Source organism: Lagenorhynchus albirostris, chromosome 2 (assembly GCF_949774975.1).
Source record: "Lagenorhynchus albirostris chromosome 2, mLagAlb1.1, whole genome shotgun sequence".
In the NCBI taxonomy this organism is placed as follows: Eukaryota; Metazoa; Chordata; class Mammalia; order Artiodactyla; family Delphinidae; genus Lagenorhynchus; species Lagenorhynchus albirostris.
Genome location: NC_083096.1, coordinates 154,035,231 through 154,047,433, shown reverse-complemented (window position 1 = coordinate 154,047,433; position 12,203 = coordinate 154,035,231). Strand labels below are relative to the sequence as shown.

Below are 12,203 nucleotides of genomic sequence, written 5' to 3'. Positions count from 1 at the left end.
CTTCTGTGTCTGGTTTCTTTGCCTTAGCACAATGTTTTTGAGATTTATCTGTGTTGTTCTGTGTACTAGTATTTTTTTTTTCATTTTGATTATTGCTGGTAATATTTCATTTTGTGAATACATCACCAAGTGTTTTATTCTCCTGTTGATGGATATTTGGATTTTGTCCAATTTTGGCTGTTGACTAAAGTTGCTGTGAACATTCTTGTACCAGACTTCTGACAGACATATGAACTAATCTTTCTTGGGTGTATGTCTGCATGTGGAATTGTTGCGTCATAGTATAGATGTATGTCTGGCTTTTTAAGGATCTGCCAAATAATAACATATGAAAATTCAAGTTAGTCCACATCCTCAGCAACCCTAGATGACAGGTTTTTTTTAAAAGCCTTTCTTCTGAATGTATCAAATATCTCATTGTTGCTTTGATGTGCATTCTTTGATGAGATATTATTTTAAGCAGTTTCATACATTACTGGCCATTTGTCCTTTGTGAAATGCTTGTTCCAAGTCTTTTACTCATTTTGAATTGAATGTTTGTATTTTTCTTAACGATTTGTAACGGTTCTTTCTATATTCTGGATACGATTTATCAGTCTCTACCTTGCTGATTTGTTTTCTTAATGGTATCTGTTGATGATTAGATGTTTTTAAGTCCAATTTATCCATTTTTTAAGAGCTAAGTGCATTTTGTGATCTGACTAAGAAATCTTTACCTACCCCAATATCAAAAAAACTCTATGTATTTATTTAGAAGTTTGAGTGTTGAAGTTTTGACATTTAGGTCTATGATCCACCTTAGAATTATTTTCTGTGTATAGTTTAAGGGTCAGGGTTCTTTTTTCTCCACATACATCTAATTGTTCCAATATCATTCATTAAAGCGCCATCCTTCCTCTACTTAATTACAATGACACCTTTGATGAAAATCAAGAGAGCATACACGTGTGGATCCATTCTAGACTCTTTATTCTGTTCCAGTGATCATATTTGCCTATTTTTGCTCCAAAAGTTCCCTGCTATTAATTACTATAGCTTTATAGTAAATCTTGAAATCTGGTGACTTAAGTCTTCCAACTTTTTTTCAAGAGTTCTTGTATATTCTGGGCTTCCCTCGTGGTGCAGTGGTTAAGAATCCACCTGTCAATGCAGGAGACACGGGTTTGAGCCCTTGTCCGGGAAGATCCCGCATGCCACGGAGCAACTAAGCCCTTGTGCCACAACTACGGAGCCTGTGCTCTAGAGCCCGCGAGCCACAACTACCGAGGCTTCGTGCTGCAACTACTGAAGACTGCACGCCTAGAGCCTGTGCTCCGCAACAAGAAAAGCCACCGCAATGAGGAGCCCGCGCGTCGCAACAAAGAGCAGCCCCGGCTCTCCACAACTAGATACAACTAGGGAAAGCCTGGGCACAGTAATGAAGACCCAATGCAGCCAAAAAAAAAAAAAGAGTTCTTGGATATTCTAGGTCCTTTAATTATCACGTAAATTTTGCTATCACCTTGTCAATTTACACACAATCACACACACACATACTACACACATGGCTTGTGGGAATTTTGATTGGATTGCATTGAACCTATAGACCAATTTAGAAAAAATCAATAACAATATTGAGTCTTCCAATTTATGAGCATGGAATGTCTGTATCTGAGGTAATCTTTAATTTTTCTCCAGATATATTTTATAGTTTTCAGTGTCAAGGTCTTGCACACCTTTCAATAGATTTATTCCTAGGTATTTAATATTTTTCATGCAGTTACAAATAGCATTGGTTTTTTTATTTATGAAATTTATTTTCTTATATAAATTATGTATTTCTCTGGGCAGACAACCTTCACCTTATTTCACTAATAGCACATCTGTAATACCAAGCTACAGGACAAGTCTTAACAAGGTCTGTATTCAACGTAGCACTTGTCTACCGGGCACTGTAGAAGAGGATGAGGAAAAGCCAGGACCCATCTCAGGTGAAGAACGGGGAGGGGGCAATGTGTCTCGCCTCTGACAGTTGGTTTTCTCCCGGGAAGGGGAACATGCAAAGTTATGTCTGGATTCTGGAAGGGGGAGGAGATCTTGGAGGCTGAGAAGCCCAATGCAACACTGCAGCTCAGCTCCCTTTATCTCTGGGGGAAGCAGGGACTCCTCTTTCACTCATCTGTAACACATCACTCTGGCCTAGCTGATGCTTTGGGTAAACAGAGACAGGGGTCATCCTCGAATTAGCAGCACTTAAGAACAGGCCATACACCGCCACAGTGTGCCACACTCCCTGGGTGTCCCTGGCCCCAGGGACCTGAAAGCTGTGTATCCTAGGGAGAGGTGCCACTCAAGACCCAGAGATGGCTGTGGAAGTCCCTTTATCTAATGGAGCCGGGGATGATGCTTGGACGTCCCCATGACCACACTTAGCTAGCAATGCTCTGGTGTTGGATCTTCTAACCATTGGTCAAAGCTGTAATGAGACCGAGTCTGTAGGCAGAGTGAAGGGATGCCTGAGTAGGAAGGGGGAGGAGCGTGGGGATGGGGGCGGGTAATAGGCAGTGATTGTAACATGATTAGGTCCTCCTTGCAGATGGAGGCTGTGCTGAACTGGGAGTGGGGTTAGGAGGGGCTGCAAGCCCCCGCCCGGAGCTCCTCTCACTCTGCCTTTGAACAACGCTGAAGACAAGTTGCTCACATTCTCTAGAGCACGTTCTTGATGGGGGCTTTGGGGGGAAGTGGTGATTTGGTATTGGCCAAGAGCCACATTAAGCCTTTATGAGGGCAACCACCACAGCCTTGGCATTGGGACTGCATAGGTCACAGTAGACCTGGCCAGTGCCCACAAAGACGATGGGTTTGCTTGTGATGTAGGTCATAGAAATAGCAGCTCCCACCTTGTCATCGATGGTATCAAGTTTGGTAAGGACACCGAGGTGTCTGGGCCATAGAATGGTCAGCCAAGTCTCTGTTGAACTTGACCAGCTTGTCCACGGCCTCATTGCCCACTAAGGCCTCCCCCACAAACAGCACCAAGTCGGTGCGTTGACAGTAATGAGCTTGGCCAGGGCAGTCGTCAGAGGGGCATTGTCTTGCATGCGGCCAGCTGTGTCCACCAGCACCACATCAAAACCTTGGTTATGTGCAAAGGCAACGGCTTCCATGGTAATGCCAGCAGTATCCTTGCCATAGCCCTTCTCAAACAACTGCACCATGGTGTGGCTCCCGTGGTTCTCGGGGGCGTGTAGGGCAGTCAAACCCCGGGTGTGTGTCCGCAGCTGCTCCACAGCCCCGGCACGAAATGTATCGCAGGCAGGAATGAGGACACTGAAGCCGTTCTCTAACAGCCAGAAGGAAATCTTGGCAAGATTAATAGACTTCCCCATGTCATTCAGACCACAGAAAGTGACCACGTAAGGGCGCTGATGGTGCTGGGCGTCCATGATATCCTGGAGCGTGTCCACACAGTGCTGTGACTGCAGAACCTGCACCAGGGACTCTTGGAGAGCTTGCTTGGGAAGTCACCGTGCTGAACGTCCCCATCACCTTCCCTTCCAGCTTGCTGGCCACAGATTCACAGAGTTGCACTGCAGTGGCTGCTGCCACGTTCTTAGCAATGAGATGGTCATGCATCTTGTCCAGCACAGATTCCATGTCTTCACGGCTCAAGCTCAGCATCCCAAACATGCCACCCAGGTTCCCCTTGGTAGCACTAGGTTTGATGGCGTTTTGAGCAGCCCCTTAGTCATCTGAGCTGCTGCGGTCCAGATCCTAAAGCTGCCTCCCAGACCCAGTCCCTCGAATCCAGTTGATGCCCTCGGCTGGGGCCACCTCAGGGGCTCCATTGATGGTGGGAGTGCAATAGTCCAAGACTTCTCTGTTAGCAGAGCCACCCAGTGCCCACACCCTGGGCACTTTTTTGCCCTTCTCCTTGGGAGCATTTGACTTACTGGACTTGCCGGACTTCTCCATACCCCTCCCATGCTTCTGAATGAACTCTTTTCACTTCCTGCGGATCAATTCCTGTTTGGAAAGTTCTATCCCGTTCTCAGGCCCCACTGGGAGACCTGACTTTTCTGCAGGGACTTCTTTGCTGGTAGCCAAAGGGCCATCAGAACCTTCCTTCTTGGTCCCCTTGTTTTTTTTGTTTTTTTTTGCTGTTCTTGGCTTTTTCCTTAGGCTTTTCACCCCATGTCTCAATCATGGACCTCACAGGTTTCTTGGCCTTTTCAGAATCTTCCAATTTCTTCATGGTTGTGGGAGCATGGATCTTACTGCTCTCTGATTCACGAAGGAGCCGCAGAAAGTCCTTCTGGCAATTGAAAGTACCGTTCAATAGACTTAAGGCACGTTGCTGTCGGATCTCAGTGCGGTACTTGTCACAAAACAGCCGGTGCACAGCGTCTATCAACTTGCCTGCATATGTCAGTGTTAGCTCAAACTGGTTGTCCAGTTTATACCTGAGCGTGAGTGCCTCATGGGTGAAGGAGTTGTTACCTCCCCTTTCCTGCCACCGTACCGAACGAATCAACGCGTTAATGAGCCGGGTGCATGAGTCGCTCACGCCCTGGAAGCACCAGAGCACGAGCCGCCTTTGGAGAAAATGGTGAAGAAGTTGAGCGTGGCGGCAGCGGGAAAGGAACCGGGCTGTCGCCGGGAACTCAGGCCGAGATCGTCGCTGCTTCCTGCTGCGCCAAGCACAGGACACGTCCCACCAGTGGCCCCGGACACCGTCTCCAATGGTATTGTTTTGTTAAGTTTCATTTTCCAATTGTTTCTTGCTAGTATGTATCGACAGAAATACATTTGTTTTGTATATTGACCTTGTATCCAGTAGCCTTTTTAAATTCACTTATTAATTCTATGAAACTTCCATATATTTAATTTAAAAAACATCTTCATCGATCTTAAAGTTCCAGCTGGTATTTTCATTATTTTAAAGAATCCCATTTATTGACCATCACCGCTTATCTTTCTGGCTCACTCTGTTAAATATCGTGAATCCATTAACTTTCTAACCTCTTCAGGACCTCCAGCCCATTGACCCTACCACCTTTTTATTGCCCTTCACCTTGCCTACTTACCTCTTGGGGTCCATGGTCTCATCATTATCATTACTTTCTTGCCCTCTTTCCTCTATATAGATCTTGCTTGGATACATTCCTGTTTAAATCCAAATCCCAGGCTCAACATGGTTGAGAAAAAGACACAACGATATTGGCTAGTTTCACTATAAATGGGCCTGTGATGCTACGCATTTCCCAAGTCCATTTGTCTTCCACTCTTAACTATCTCACACCCTCTGTCTTCTCAAACCTCCAAAGCCTCCTCTCCACCCTCACTCTCAAATGGTGATCTTGCTTCTTATTTCATTAGAAAAGCAATCAAAAGAGAACTTCTACATTCTACGACCAACACATCAACCTACCCACCAGTATCTGCACTCCTTTATTCGAGCGCATTCATCATACAATAGTTTTATCTCTCTCTCTCTCACATCTTCCATTACTCCCTCTTTAATGATTCATTCTCAGCAGCTTACAAACAGGCCATGTTATCTCCTGTCTTAAAAAACAAATCAGGACTTCCCTGGTGGCGCAGTGGATAATAATCTGCCTGCCAATGCAGGGGATATGGGTTCGATCCCTGGTCTGGGAAGATCTCACATGCAGCGGAGCGACTAAGCCCATGCTCCACAACTACTGAGCCTGTGCTCAGGAGCCTGTGATCCACAACTACTGAAACCCGCGTGCCTAGAGACCATGATCCGCAACAAGAGAAGCCACTGCAATGAGAAGCCCCTGCTCACCACAACTGGAGAAAGCCCATGCACAGCAATGAAGACCCAACACAGCCAAAAAAAGAAAACAAGGAAAATAAAATCAAACCAAATCCCTCCTCTGACAGCACACTTTTTTCTAGGTACCGTCTCATTTTTCTAATCTACTTTATAGCAACACATCTCAAAAGATTGCCTTTATCCTCTCTCTCTACTTTGTCTACTCCCATTCTCTCTTGAACCCACTCCAGTCCACTTACCCTAGCCGCAGGGAGTGCTGTAACAGGGAGCAGAGCAAAGAGCAGTATCTAGAGGGAGGGATGATTGGACTCTAATCCGGTCAGCCTTTGCCCCAACTATTATACTAAAACTGCTCTTGTCAAGGTCACCAATGACCTCCATGTTGCTAAGTCCAGTGGTCAGTTGCCCTCTTGCTTATCTACAGCCCAGATGATCACTTCCTCCTTGAAACTCATTTGACCTCACAGGGACACTCTTCTCTCTTTGTTCTCTTTTTCCCTCTGGGGCTTTCCTCCCCTCTTCCCAACCTCTACCTGAAGTGCCCAGGACCCAGTCTCAGACCTCTTCTCTTGTCTACACTTGGTCGATGGCTCTCAACCCTATCAGATCCAATACTCCCTTTTAATTTAATTTAATTTATTTTTTGAATGTTTTATCATAAATAATGTCAAACATACAAACGAAAGTGGAAAGAATAGTACAATGTATTGCCATATATCTATTACCTGGGTTCAATATTTAACAATACTTCTCCCCATTTGCTTTATCTATCCCTTTTTCTATTTTTCTTTGCAGAAGTCTGGGATTTGAAAGCAAATCCCCAGACACCAGTCATTTCACTCCTACCTACTTCAGTATGCATTTCTTTTTTTCTTTTTCTCTCTTTCTTTTGTAATTCAAGCGAGATCGGTATGCATTTCTTTTTTTTTTTTTTTTTTCTGTACGCGGGCCTCTCACCGCTGCGGCCTCTCCCGCTGTGGAGCACAGGCTCCGGACGCGCAGGCTCAGCAGCCATGGCTCATGGGCCCAGCCGCTCTGCGGCACGCGGGATCCTCCTGGACCAGGGCACGAACTCTCGTCCCCCGCATCGGCAGGCGGACCCCCAACCACTGCGCCACCAGGGAAGCCCCTGGTATGCATTTCATAAAGACATGGGCCATTGTCTTGCAAAACCACAATGCCATGACCATACCTAACAGCATGTAAAATAGTTCTTTGGCATCATTTAATATCCAGTCCATAATTACACTTTCCCTAATGTCTCAGGTATGTGTTATTACAGTGGATTTGTTCAAACTTGGATCCAAACAGGTCTCCACATTATATTTTGCTGCTGTATCCTTTCAACTTTATTCATTGCCAGCAGTCCTCCTCTTCCCTTTATTTTTCATATCATTGACTTATTGCAGAAACCAGCTCAATTGCCCTGTAGAATGTTCCACATTCTGGATTTATTCCTTTTTTATAACAAATCTTTTGTAATTTGCCCTTTACTGTCCTGAAATGAAATTGAGAAATAATGTAGCTACTGTATTAGTTAGGGTCTGGCAGGAAACAGATGGCACACTCAAGCCGAGTCCAATCAAGGCCAGTTTTATGAAGGGATTATTGACAAAGATTGGGCAAAGTGAAGGGAACCAACAAGAAATGAGGAAGCCCTAGAGGACGTGTCTGCCATCCCTGGGCCTGAAGGACCAAGAGGAGGGAGTGGTCTCTCCCTCTGGCTGAACCCCACAGGAAGCCACTGGGCAAGGGAGCTGGTTGATGTCATTTATGAAAGTTGGCCTCCTGGGGCAGGTAGCAGGGTGCAGTAGAGCAGAGTAGACCGGGTCGAGAGGGACAAATGAAGTATATCCCTCAAAGCAGTCTACACACATAATTTCAAAATAATGAATTGAATTTCCTGTATTATAAGGAAAAACAAGAGGAAACTAATGTATAAAGTATTATATATTTGAATATGCAAAAATTTTGCACAACTTTACCAGAAGCCCTAATGGAATCATCAGATGCTTGCAGCCGTTCCTAGAATCACTGTGTCTGCCAAAGCGGCACATGCAGACTGATCCAGTAGAACTGGAGTGGCATCTCAAATACAGAGGGAAGCCATGTTGTTGATTTTCGAATCAAGACCAAGCACCCTCTTGCATCAATTACAGGGAAATGGCGTTCCTGGGAAACTTGGTGTATATTAAAACAATACCCCGAATACTCGGTGTTTATGTGGAGAATAGATTTAGGCTCTATGTTGAAATAAATAATAAACATATTTTTTACCAAATGAATGTCTGATAGAACATTTTTAATTAACTAATTTATTTATTTGAGGTACGCGAGCCTCTCACTGTTGTGGCCTCTCCCGTTGTGGAGCACAGGCTCCAGACGCGCAGGCCCAGCAGTCATGGCTCACGGGTCCAGCCGCTCCGCGGCATGTGGGATCTTCCCAGACCGGGGCACGAACCCATGTCCCCTGCATCGGCAGGCGGACTCTCAACCACTGCGCCACCAGGGAAGCCCCTGATAGAACATTTGAAAATCATATGGAATGCGGGACAATTTCTGTTATGCAGGACTGTCCCGTGCAATGCAGGATGCCGAGGAGCCCCGGCCCCACCCACTAAAGCCTCATAGTGCGCCCCACCCTAATCATGAATACATAACCTCCCCCAGCAAAAACGTCCTGGCAATTTTCCAAAATTTTTTCTAGTGGGTGGATCATCCTGTTGGAGAATCATTGGCTTAAGTGATCTCCTCTGGTCTCATGGATTTAAGTACACTGACGGCTTCCAAATTACTCATTGTCTCATCCTCTCTCCTGAGTGTACACTTGTAGATTAAATTTCTACTTCATGTCTCTGTTTACATCACTAACTGGCACCTCAGAGTTTACATGTTACAACCAAAACCTTGAACCTACTCCTGAATGCAGGCACCTCCAACCTTCTCCTCCCCCAGACTTTTTTTTTTTTTTGGCTGCATTGTGTCTTCGTTGCTGCGCATGGGCTTTCTCTTCATTGCGGTGCACATGCTTCTCATTGCAGTGGCTTCTCTTGCTGCGGAGCATGGGCTCTAGGCGTGCGGGCTTTAATAGTTGTGGCACACGGGCTCAGTAGTTACAGCTCGTGGGCTCTAGAGTGCAGGCTCAGCAGTTGTGGCGCATGGGCTTAGTTGCTCCGAGGCATGTGGGATCTTCCCAGACCAGGGCTTGAACCTATGTCCCCTGCATTGGCAGGTGGATTCTTAACCACTACGCCACCAGAGAAGTCCCAAGATTTATTTTAGTTTAGTAAGTAACAATTTAATTCTTCTAGTTGTTCAGGCCAAAAATATTAGAATCATTCCCAACACCTCTCTTTTTCTCATGCTCCACATGGGATCCATCATCAATTCAGTTGGCTCCACCTCCGAAATACATTCCAATCTGATCAATTTTACCGTCCCCACCACCACTTTGGTCCAAGCCATTGTCATCTCCCAAAACTGTCACAACAGCCTCCAAAAGGGTCTCCCTGTTTCCACTCTGGCCTCTACTTTCTATCTGCAACATGGCAGCCAGTGAGATCACTTAAAAAATGTGAGTTAGATCAGCTCCCGCCTCTACTCAAAACCATGCAAAGTTCTAAGTGAAATGGGAACCTCTGGTATCTCTGTGTCTCCAAATTCCTTCTTCCTGTAAGGAGGCCAGTCAGATTGGATTAGGGCCCATCCGAACAGTCTCTTTTAACTTAAACACCTCTTTCAAAGTAGTCCGTTCTGAAGTACTGGGGATTGAGCTTCAACATATGAATTTTGGAGAAACACAATTCAGCCTATAACAACATCCCTATTCATATGAGGGTTAGTTGCATTGTATTAAGGAAAACATTACTGTTCTTTGAAAGTTAAATATGGACAGAAGGATGTATATGAATTTCACTGACTAGGCAAAGGGGCAGACCATATCAGATTGTTGGCATCTCAGCACCATTCTCACTTCCTTCTAAGATTCATCCTCACTTCCCCTATATTTTGGAGGCTGGAAGCCTCAAGACTATGTTTCCCAGATTCCCTCGACAGCACAGTTCTGGGTTGTGTCCTGCAAATGAGAGGTGCACGTGTGAGATTTTCAAAGCAGAGGAAAGGAGAGACCATTATTACTCTGTCAGTGGTGACCAGGCTAGGGCTTCTGCAGGCGGCAGGTGGAGGTTTGGAGTGTAGCTTCAGGCGTCCTCCTGTGAATCACCCACTTTGTGTCTCTGGTAACTGAGATCATTGGTGTTGGTTCCTTATGATTTCTGCACTTTCTGATTGCCTAAACATTAGCAGACATATTTTTGGCTGCAGGATTCTTTGCAAGATACTTCTCAAAATCTTGTGTTATCATTACCAAGCCCTCTTCTTCTCCCTCGATTATACAGGCATGGAGGCCCAGCTGGGCAGGCCAAGTTGCAGTAGCCTAGTTCTCCAACTGGGAGCAGAGGAAGAGAGCTGTTTCTCATCAGCTTTCATAATACCCTCAAGGCTTGGTTCTAACATTTTTCCCAGGGAAACTCTGCACTGGTGGTTGGTTGCAGGACATTTAGGGTGATGAATTAAATATTGCACATAGGATTGGAAGACTTTAGTTCTAGGCCTAGCCTAACTATGGGATTACTACATGGTCTTGGACAAAACCCTTGACTTTTGGGGTCTTACTTTCCCCATTTATAAAATGGGAGAAAGAAGAAGAAAACAAATTTGAGTCATAGCTAACATTTACACAGTACTTTCTATGTTCCAGTCATTATTCTGAAGACTTTTCATATAGCCACTCCTTGAATCATCATAAAAATCATATGAGAAAGGTACCATTTATATCTTACATTTGGGGAAAAAGATACTAAGAAACTTACCCAGGAAGTCTGTGTCCTTGTCGGGGCTTTGAGCCATTAAGCTATTTGGCCTCTTGTTTCGTGAAAATGTGTGATAAATGGCAATCGATTTACAGTTTGGATGTACTGGCCTTTGTCCCAAGTTCTTTGGCCTCCCAAACAAAGTAGGAATTCACTGGATCCAGGAACTAAAAACATTAGGAATTGTCCTGTGTCTTCCTCTCGTGTGACTCTCTGCATAACTTTGCACAGCATTTTGTTCCACTGGCAGGTAGAAGACGACCAACCCATAGCTCTGAAGCATATTTCTCTGTTCAAGTGACCTCCGCCGATTGAGTTGGACACTCCTGATTCTAATTATGGATTTCCCTGAGAGAGAGAGAGAGAGAGAGAGAGAGAGAGAGAGAGAGAGAGAGAGAGAGAGACCCTATTAGCCCAGATAGAATCTGGAAATGACTGCTCTCCAATCACTTGGAGGCGGTACGTTCACTTGCTGGACTATAGAGATATTTAGGTCCTTTTTCACCAGCTCAGGGACAGTAATATGTCTCTGTCCTTATGGAAAAATCTCTTCCTTCTCCAAGCCTGGCAGCCAGCCTCAATCTTCCAGGGACAGCTCAGTTATAGTGGAAAGAGCCTTCCATGCAACCTGAAGTCCTGGGATGGGATCGACATCCAGGTCACCGCTTACTGACTATGTGACCTCAGGCAAGTTATATAAGCTCCCTGAGCCTCTGTGTACTCATTTCAGAAAAATCAGAAAATGCAAACAGTTATAACTAGAAAAAGAAAACCACCCTCTTTGTCCCCTTCTTTCTCCCTTTTACTAGGCTCCTTTTGATGTAACACACACAGGCACAGATGGGAGGAGTCTAAGGGTTTAGTTTCAAAGCTTTGGCAGGGCCTTTGTGTCTTTGTAGAAAAAGGAAAAGCCATTAAGAAGTACCTGGCTCTTCAATAGCCTTGCTCACTATTCCCAGTGGCCTGAGTGAACACAGTTTGGGAGGCCAAGGATCAAAGAAGGAAAATAAAACTGTTCTGCATTGCAGATGGAAGTCCTACCCATTGTGAGAGAGGTGGCCTTGCAAATTACGGGGGTAGAGGAGGTGAGGTAGCTAAGTCAGGAACAATTAGTGAAACCCAAGAGCAGAGAATTGTATAAACCTCTAAGGGAAGGTAGGCCACTAGGACAAGTATGGGAGGGGTAGGTTTCCCCTTCCTGTTCTGACCCAGTCAGTGGCAGCAGGCCACCTCTAATCTAATCTAAAAGAGCCCCTTAGAGGAAACTAGTAAAGGGCGCCCCCTCTCTGTGCCAGGGTGCAGGGTTCGGTGAGTGGAGTGTGAGCTGCACACCTTACACGCGTTCATGGTCTCCAGGCTACACTCAGCAACCCTGAGTGCCACTCCTCAGTGTAGACTAGTGAGCTGCAAGGAAGGTCTGCTGAGAGGACAGACGAGCCCAAACAAGGGTGATGCCCAGAGCTCTCCCCTCATCTCAAGACACACCTGGTGGGATGAGAAAAGGAGAGGCCAAGCATGCAGCCCGGCTCCCTACCCTCTGAGATTACGTA

The 12,203-nt window shown here is 45.5% G+C and overlaps 1 pseudogene; it reads right to left on the bottom strand.

Annotated features, from left to right (window-relative positions):
* Positions 1-2,706: 2,706 nt before the first annotated feature.
* Positions 2,707-4,746, bottom strand: LOC132515561 (signal recognition particle receptor subunit alpha-like; annotated as a pseudogene).
* Between the last annotated feature and the right edge of the window lie 7,457 nt (positions 4,747-12,203).